Genomic DNA, 9,682 nt, shown 5'->3' with positions numbered 1-9,682 from the left:
CGTGCTTGGGAGGAACCACTGGTTCCTCCACACATGATTATTATGACCATCTGTCACCACTGGTTTTTTCCTAACTATATCTTTTAGGATATGTAAACATCCACTTTTAGTGATGCTAACAAAAGTATAGAATAACAATTAGTGTTTTAGCATATCAATGTATTTTATCATATTGATTCCGTAGCAATGCACGGACACATACCTATTACATTTGAAAGGATTAGTATTTGCCACCTGTATTGACCTCTTATGCTTTGCTAGATCGATTTTCCTATCTTCAGTTTGCCTCTACCTACTTTTCCGGCTCCATACCATCAAAGGAGGTAGCGATGCCTGAAATAATAGTGTTTATAGTAATAAAACCAAATGTACAATTCCCGACACCTTTATTAGCTGCAACTTTTCCCCTCTGTCAAATTTATCCTATGTTGAGTTTATTGGTGGTGAACTATACTAGGTGTTGAAGACTTATATCTGACTACAGTGCTTTGATCGATGTAATTTTTTTCTATTTTTGCAAGAGTGGGTAATTATTTTATATGCGCTAGGCTCAATATTTTGAAAACATCCATTTCATCTAGGTCATCAGATATAATGGTTAGTGTCCCAACAGATCATCATGTGTAGTATGTTGTTCACACCATGCTTTATCAAAATGCTTGATGCCCCAAAACTAGAACAATATAGCTCTTTCTTCTATTCTATTCATGTTTCCATCGAAGCCCAAACTTGGGGATAATTAGATTGTTTTGTGAATTTACTTTGCCAACCATTAGTAGGATTGTTTTGATCTGTATTGATTTCTAATGTCAGTTGTTAGAAAAGGAAAATAAACCTCTTTTTCAAATTATAATCAGGTATCTATACATCATTTAGTTGTTTCAAGAAGTAATCAATATTTATTCTTTTTCTGGTTAGGTTATTACTCTTGACATGGGGCTCCTTGTTGCTACAACTAAATAACAAGGAGAGTTTGAAGAGAGACTAAAGAAACCTATGGAGCAAATTAAGTGAAATGAATACATTATTCTCTTTAGGCGAAGAAGGTAAAACATGTCATGTTAAATGCTCACGGTTACCACAATACTGGAAAGTCATATACACATGCATATCTTGTTGCTCTTCTATTTATAGGTCATAACTTTTCATAGGCATTATCTTTTTTCTTTGCCTTTTACTGAAAGCTCATATCTATATTACAATGACTTTGTAGGTGAGGAACTGCCCTTGTCAGCATTCTATATAATTATTGTGTCCACACTATTATGACTAGGATGAGAAAAAGCAAAAGGCAGAGAGCAATATACTACTTGAATCTATCGAGAATATGGAATATGTTGTTACAATAGATGTGCTTCATGAGGTAATATGTTAAAAGTAAACAATGTTGATAGTTACTAGATGTGGTTTTCACCAACTTTTTTGTATCTTGTAACTGTCAGGTCTTTTCAACTTTTGGATTTGTACAGAAGATTGCTATTTTTGAGAAGAATGACTTTTAAGCATTGATCCAGTATCTAGGTAAAAACCAACTTGTTAGGACACAAAATTTAATTGTCCATGCATGGCATGTGACTCATGTATCTCAAGTTTTTTATGCGTTTTGGTAGACATTCAAACTTCATTTGCAGGAAAAGAAGCACTAGAAGGGCATATCATCTATGAAGGTGGTTACTACAAACTGCACTCACATTTTCACGCCATATTGAACTTAATGTTAAGGTAATGTTGTAGCAGTTCCTTCATATGATTAAATTTATTGTAGTATGTGGTTCTAGAAAATAAATATAAATAAAATATTTTGAATGAACAATGGTACACATATTTTAGGCTCACTCGGTTCGGCCCTTTAGGCCAATGTCAATAGGCCCGACGCCTATTGCATATTTTGGTAGTATGATTAGGGATAGGCTAGGATATGCGGCTCTTATTCTCAATGGTTATGGTCAACTTTATATAATAGAAACCAACATTTGTATCCTCCACATTTATGTGGTGTAGTTTTTGGCTTATATTTTGAATCCACAGCTAACATGCTTTAATGGTTACAACCATTATGTTTTTATGGGTATTTTCTATTTTCACACTAGACTAATAAGTCATATTGTCTTTTGCTAGGCTGTGAACAATGTAAATAATAATATTGGACCAGCAATTGTTGGAAAGGTTTTTCCATTTCATTAATTTGATCCTAAAGGCTTGGTCTTTCTTTAGTGCCTCTGGTTCGAATGGTATTATGAATCAACGCCTTTATGATGTTTTAATGTTATCCAAAGCTCCGCAATATTTTTACTGAGATGGGGTGATTCCTCTTTCTAAGATTCTCGCACTACTCTATGTGATTTTGGGACGTTGATTGTGCGGGGTTCTGCTTGTTTCTAATGTGCTTTTAGGTGGAGGCATCGACCAACCATCTTTTCGAGAAGCAGGGCACATCGACCAACCATCTTTTCGAGAAGCAGGGCACGACCTCTACAACATGCCCATCAAGTAAGCATTATAAATTGAATGCCCACAAAACACTCAAGTAGTAACAATCTGTACAGTTGAACTCTCGAGCTTTTTTAGATATGACACGCTCAGAAATGTAGAGCTCTTACAAGTTTCCTATGCCTGACTGTTTGAATACTGATAAACTCCAGAGCTATTTTCAACAAGGACGCTTTAATATTTTTTCTTGCTTTTTACTATAATACAATTGAATTGATACCACTGTCAACTGAAAAATTGGTGGAGTATAGCAGTTTGGAATGCTCATTCAAGTTTTGACCTGGCTTCAACATGGTATTAGCCCCTGCAACCACCCTAGGCCTAGACCATGTTTCAATAGGCAGAGCTGGACTAGAACTGGTCATTGGATTGTTGCTTTAATTTCTTGGCGTTTGAACAACATCTCTTGCCATTTTTTTACTAAAATCAAGTACTTGAGGACTGACCGCATCACTAAGTGGCCAACCAGGTGAATGGTTGGATCACAATGTTTGGGCCCATAGAAATAAAATCATGTCTATCTGTAACAAGTTGTCTCTTTGCAGGTTGTTGTGAAACATTAGCTGTTGCATAAGCTATTTTGTTGCTTATTGTCTTTGCAGGTGGTTGTGAAACATTATCTACATAAGTTGATCTTATTGGTTCAACAAAGCTAGCAGCCTTCCTACCATCTGCATTTGTAAGACTGCCTGCACAAGCTGCTCTGCCTGTTGAAACAGATTCATTAGCCAAACCAGTTATAAGAGAAAGACTCAGTTTAGGAAAAGAGCTTATGGACAAAGGATTATCCACATACTCAAAAAAGTAGATGACATATGCGGAAGATGACTTTGCGCCATACTCAAAAAAGCAAATGACATATGTGAAGGATGAATTTATGCCATGTACTTGGTAGGGTTGGTGAATAGGCATAGAACTAGAAGCATTGTAAGACAACAAAGTGGAATTCTGATATTTTTCCTTCATGCTTGCATTTAGCAATGATTTTGGAACCGGGGAAGATTGGTTCGCTGCTAGACCCACAAAACATGTTCATCCTTTGATAACTCGGCATGTCTTTTTTCTTGTGTTTTTGGGTGCTGACAGATAGCAAAAGCTGAACTTCTAGATGACTAGCTTTTGGTAGCTCTAGGACACGAGATTCTTGAACAGATGGATAAATTTGAAGACTGATTTGATATTGCTTCCTAGCTTTGAACTGGACAGGTGCTTGTGGTTGGCTAAAGAAGATAACATCGGATATCTATCTCCCTTTGAGGTTGGTGCCTGCTGATTTGTCGTGAGGAGAAACTAGGTTCTCAACTGATGAAGGTAGGTTGTTCTCACACATATTGCTATTAATGCATTGTTCAATACTAATTATTGTGGGTTACCTGTTTCTTCAAATACAATCCATCAAGTGCCTCTAGTATTACACCTTTTTAGTGAGCTGTTACTATCAAGTTTCAAATTACATTTTTTACACATGTTATAGTCAGCTGCTTCGCGTCCAATGTACATATAACAACTATTGTATTAAATTTAGATTGCTTCTTGTGCGATACTGCAATATTAGTTGTTTCACACAAAGGCAAGGCTAATATTTTAGGGAAATTCACATGAATATAATTTAGATTACTTCATGTGCACAAATAGAGATCACCTCACTTGAAGAAGCTTCTCGTGATACTTATTGTTTAGGTAAGAAGAACATATTTTGCATTATTCTTTGCGAATACGAAGCATGAACTTGGTGCAGCTACTACAAGCCATTAGTCATGGTCCAGACACATAGATAGTTTGCCTAGAATATATCATGTATAATTGAAAACAAATAGGATAGACTCAGTGCCGGAAGCTCTCACATGAGTAAGGTCTAAAGAAGGGGATTGATTAATACTAATTACAACGTTCTAATTCCACTGTTTGTATTTTTAGAAAATCTTGACATTTTAAATTAAAATTCTGGCCCTTAGTCTAGAGTCAGTGGATTAGATTTTGCAGCTTGCACTGTGCGAATAACTGGATAGTAAGCATTTTACCAAATTGGTGATGTTTTATGTTTTATACTAATTTTTAACTCCCGTAGCAACGTACGGGCACACACCTAGTAGACTATGAGGACCCAATGGGTGGAGATTTCACACACTCTTTAGAATACGTGCAGAAGCATATTAGCCCCTTCTTCAATGCCCTCAAGTGTGGATAATAGGGTTCTTTATTGTGCCTACCGGTAACAGGTACATACATCTTTTTTTTTTGTTAATTTTATAAATGATACTCTTCTTTTTGTTAATCTGTACATGACACTTCTTTTTGTTTCTTGTCATCTAGGTCATGGAAGGACACGAGTTTTGATTAGAGAGGTCTTTATAGATAGGTTAATGTCAACTTAGGTAACCTCTGTCATTTGCACAAATTAGGAGTTGTGATGTCTATTGAGACAATTGTCTACACAAACTAGAAGTTCATTGCCCTTGCTGAAGATGCAGGATTTGGAAATGCGTAGGGAGTAGTGATGGATGTGTCGGGGACCACAATTAGGGGTACCCCCAAGACTCCTAAACTCGGCTGGTAACCACCATCAGCACAAAGTTGCAAAGGCCTGATGGGCGCAATACAGGTCAAAGCTCCGCCCACTCAAGGGACACGATCTCGCCTTGCCCGAGCCCAACCTCGGGCAAGAACAACAGACCCAGGTGGATTCACGTCTTGCCCGAGGGTCTCCTCAAGCAACGGGTGCACCTTCGACTCGCCCGAGGCCCAGCTTGGGCAGGCTTCGCGGAGAAGCAACCTTGGCCAGATCGCCTCACCAACCGACCGTATCGCAGGAGCATTCAATGCAAGGATCGTTTGACACCTTATCCTAACGCACGTTCCTCAGTCGACAGGGCCGAAGTGACCGCAGTCATTTCGCACCTCCACTGACTGACCAGACAGGAAAACAACGCCGCCTGCCCTGCTCCGACTGCTGTGCCACCCGCCAGGGTGAGGCTGACAGCAGCCAAGTCTAGCCTCAGGCGCCATAGGAAGCTCCGCCTCGCCCGACCCCAGGGCTCGGACTCAACCTCGACCTCGGAAGACGGTCTCCGCCTCGCCCGACCCCAGGGCTCGAACTCAACCTCAACACCGAAAGACGGTCTCCGCCTCGCCCGACCCCAGGGCTCGGACTCAACCTCGACCTCAGAAGACGGTCTCCGCCTCGCCCGACCCCAGGGCTCGGACTCAGCCTCGACCTCGGAGGAGTCACCGCCTCGCCCGACCTTGGGCTCGGACCGACCACGTCACAAGGGGATACATCATTACCCTACCCCTAGCTAGCTCAGGCTACGGGGAACAAGACCGGCGTCCCATCTGGCTCGCCCCGGTAAACAAGTAATGATGGCACCCCACGTGCTCCATGACGACGGTGGTTCTCAGCCCCCTACGGAAGCAAGGAGACGTCAGGAAGGATCCGATAGCCCCGACAGCTGTGCTTCTACAGGGCTCAAGCGCTCCTCCGATGGCCACGACATCACATGAACAGGGCACTAACACCTCTCCGACAGCCACGTCGGCATGTACATAGGGCTCTGGCTCCTCTCTGCTAGACACATTAGCACATTGCTACACTCCCCATTGTACACCTGGACCCTCTCCTTACATCTATAAAAGAAAGGTCCAGGGCCCTGGCTCCTCTATGAACAGTTGGCTCCTCTATGAACAGTTGGCGCGCCAGGTAGGGGCCTGCTGCGTGTTGACGAACAGCTTCCCGTCAAGTTCCAGATGGGTAGTCTCTAGCAACCTCTCCAGCCTGGGATGCTGCTCCGTTTCGGGAGTCTCGAGTTCATGTCCCTCGATGGCAGCTACGACATGGTACTCCTTCCTCCACCGCGCGACAACGACAACGACGGTCGTCAGCCTGCCCGACGGCGGCGGAATCGACGACGTTTTCCCCGCGTGACGGAAGAGCAGCATCCGGGTCTGTCCTGTCACCTTCCTCGCCGACGGAGGAGGAGGCGGGGCAACCATGGCCAAGCAGGAGGCGGCACCTCATTGGCTGTCGAGCGAGTCGACGACGCCGGCGCCCCAGCGAGGGACACGGCGGACGTTGACCTCACGTCTGAGACGAAGACGAGCATCGTTTCCCCGCAACACGCCAACCCCAAGAAGACGGATGACGCCAGCACGCTCGCGAAGGACTTGCTGGGCGTTAGCCTCGTACCTGAGATAACGGTGCAGTCCGTCCCCGACGCGACTTCGTCACCATCCGTCGATCAAGAGGTACCATCTGTTTTCCATCCTGTGCCTTTTAGATTCAGCTTCGACCCACCAAGCGACCCCGCTTCGGTGGACGCTTTCATAAAGACATATCCTAACCTTCCGGGGTACCATATGTGGTCAACCTGGGACCGACTGACGGCTGTCTCGACCTATGGCCCCCTGGGTTCCGAGGAAGATGACGAGCCCGACTCTGGTTGGGATTTCTCCAGGCTCGGTAACCCCAGTGCCATGCGAGACTTCATGACCGCATGTGACTACTGCCTCTCCGATTGCTCCGATGATGGCCACAGCCTTGATGACAAGGAATGTGGCCCAAGTCGCGAATGTTTCCACGTCGATCTAGGGGGTCTCGACGAAGGCAACCACCTTGGTATGCCGAAGGACAGCGATCCCCCTAGGCCTGCGCCTCGCGTTGACATCCTTCGGGAGCTAGCTGTGGTCCCAGTCCCTGCGGGGGGTCAGGACGCACGGCTCGAGCAAATCCGCGAGATGGAGGCCAGGCTCGACGAGGAAGCAGGACAACTTGTGCAGCTCCGGCAGAATATCGAGCAGGAGTGGGCAGGCCGAGCACCGGCCGGAGAAGCGCGTCATCTGGCCCAGGACATCCAGCACAGCATCGCCGACGGTGCCAGGGCAAGGCTGCCCCCGGCCTCCAGTGGGGTCGGCCAGAACCTGGCTGCAGCAGCAATACTACTCCGAGCGATGCTGGAACCATCCACCACCGAGGGGCGACGTATCCAGGGAGAGCTCAAGAATCTCCTAGAGGATGCCGCGGTCCGGCGGGCCGAAAGCTCTGCCTCCCGAAGGCAAGGGTACCCCCGGAGCATCGTGCTGTGACTTCCAGATTCATGCGGGAAGCCTCGGTCCACACCGGGCGCACGCGGGACACAGCACCTGCGGCCCCGGGTCGCCTCGGCAATGAGCACCACCGCCGCGACCGTCGAGCCCACCTCGACGAGAAGGTGCGCCGAGGCTACCACCCCAGGCATGGGGGACGCTACAACAGCGGGGAGGATCGGAGCCCTTCGCCCGAACCACCCGGTCCGCAGGCTTTCAGCCGGGCCATATGACGGGCGTCGTTCCTGACCCGGTTCCGAACCCCGACTACCATCACCAAGTACTCAGGGAGACAAGGCCGGAACTATGGCTCGCGGACTACCGGCTGGCCTGCCAGCTGGGTGGAACGGACGATGACAACCTCATCATCCGCAACCTCCCCCTGTTCCTCTTCGACGCCGCCCGAGACTAGCTGGAGCATCTGCCTCCTGCGCAGATCTCCAACTGGGACGACCTGGTCAAAGCCTTCACCGGCAACTTCCAGGGCACATACGTGCGCCCTGGGAACTCCTGGGATCTCCAAAGCTGCCGCCAGCAGCCGGGAGAATCCCTGCGGGACTACATCCGGCGATTTTCGAAGCGGCGCACCGAGCTGCCCAACATCACCGACTCAGATGTCATCGGCGCGTTCCTCGCTGGCACCACTTGCTGCGACCTGGTGAGCAAGTTGGGTCGCAAGACTCCCAACAGGGCGAGCGAGCTGATGGACATCGCCACCAAGTTCGCCTCTGGTCAGGAGGCGATCGAGGCTATCTTTCGGAAGGACAAGCATCCTCAGGGGCGCCAGCAGGAAGACGTCCCCAAGGCGTCCACTCAGTGCGGCACCAAGAAGAAGGGCAAGAAGAAGTCGCAAGCGAAACGCGACACCGCCGACACGGACCTTGTTGCCGCCGCCGAGCACAGAAATCCTCGGAAGCCTCCCGGAGGCGCTGACCTGTTCGACAAGATGCCCAAGGAGTCGTGCCCCTATCATCAGGGTCCCGTCAAGCACACCCTTGAGGAGTGTGTCATGCTTCGGCGCTACTTCCACAAGGCCGGGCCCCCGGCGGAAGGTGGCAGAGCCCACGACAACGACAAGAAGGAGGGCCACAAGGCAGAGGAGTTCCCTGAGGTCCACGACTGCTTCATGATCTACGGTGGGCAAGTGGCGAACGCCTCGGCTCGGCACCGCAAGCAAGAGCGCCGGGAGGTCTGCTCGGTGAAGGTGGCAGCGCCAGTCTACCTAGACTGGTCAGACAAGCCCATCACCTTCGACCAAGGCGACCACCCCGACCGCGTGCCGAGCCCGTGGATGTACCCGCTCGTTGTCAATCCCGTCATCGGCAACGTCAGGCTTACCAAGGTCCTCATGGACGGAGGCAGCAGCCTCAACATCATCTACACCGAGACCCTCGGGCTCTTGCGGATCGATCTGTCCACGATCCGGGCCGGTGCGGCGCCCTTTCACGGGATCATCCCCGGGAAGCGCGTCCAACCCCTTGGGCAACTCGATCTGCCCATCTGTTTCGGGACTCCCTCCAACTTCCGAAAGGAAACCCTCACGTTCGAGGTGGTCGGGTTCCGAGGAACCTACCACGCAGTGCTGGGTAGACCATGCTACGTCAAGTTCATGGCTGTCCCCAACTACACCTACCTCAAGCTCAAGATGTCGGGCCCCAACGGGGTCATCACCGTCGGATCCACGTACCGACACGCATACGAATGCGACATGGAGTGCGTGGAGTACGCTGAGGCCCTCTCCGAATCCGAGGCCCTCATCGCCGACCTGGAGAGCCTCTCTAAGGAAGTGTCAGATGTGAAGCGCCACGCCGGCAACTTCGAGCCAGCTGAGGCGGTTAAGTCCGTCCCTCTCGACCCCAGCAACGACGCCTCCAAGCAGGTCCGGATCGGCTCCGAGCTCGACCCCAAATAGGAAGCAGTGCTCGTCGACTTTCTCCGTGCGAACACCGAGGTTTTTGCGTGGAGTCCCTCGGACATGCCTGGCATACCGAGGGATGTCGCCGAGCACTCGCAGGATATCCGAGCTGGAGCCCGACCCGTGAAGCAGCCTCTGCGCCGATTCGACGAAGAAAAGCGCAGAGCCATAGGCGAGGAGATCCACAAGCTGATGGTT

This window comes from Zea mays, chromosome 4, assembly GCF_902167145.1.
Source record: "Zea mays cultivar B73 chromosome 4, Zm-B73-REFERENCE-NAM-5.0, whole genome shotgun sequence".
Lineage (NCBI taxonomy): Eukaryota > Viridiplantae > Streptophyta > Magnoliopsida > Poales > Poaceae > Zea > Zea mays.
This window is presented reverse-complemented; position numbering follows the sequence as displayed.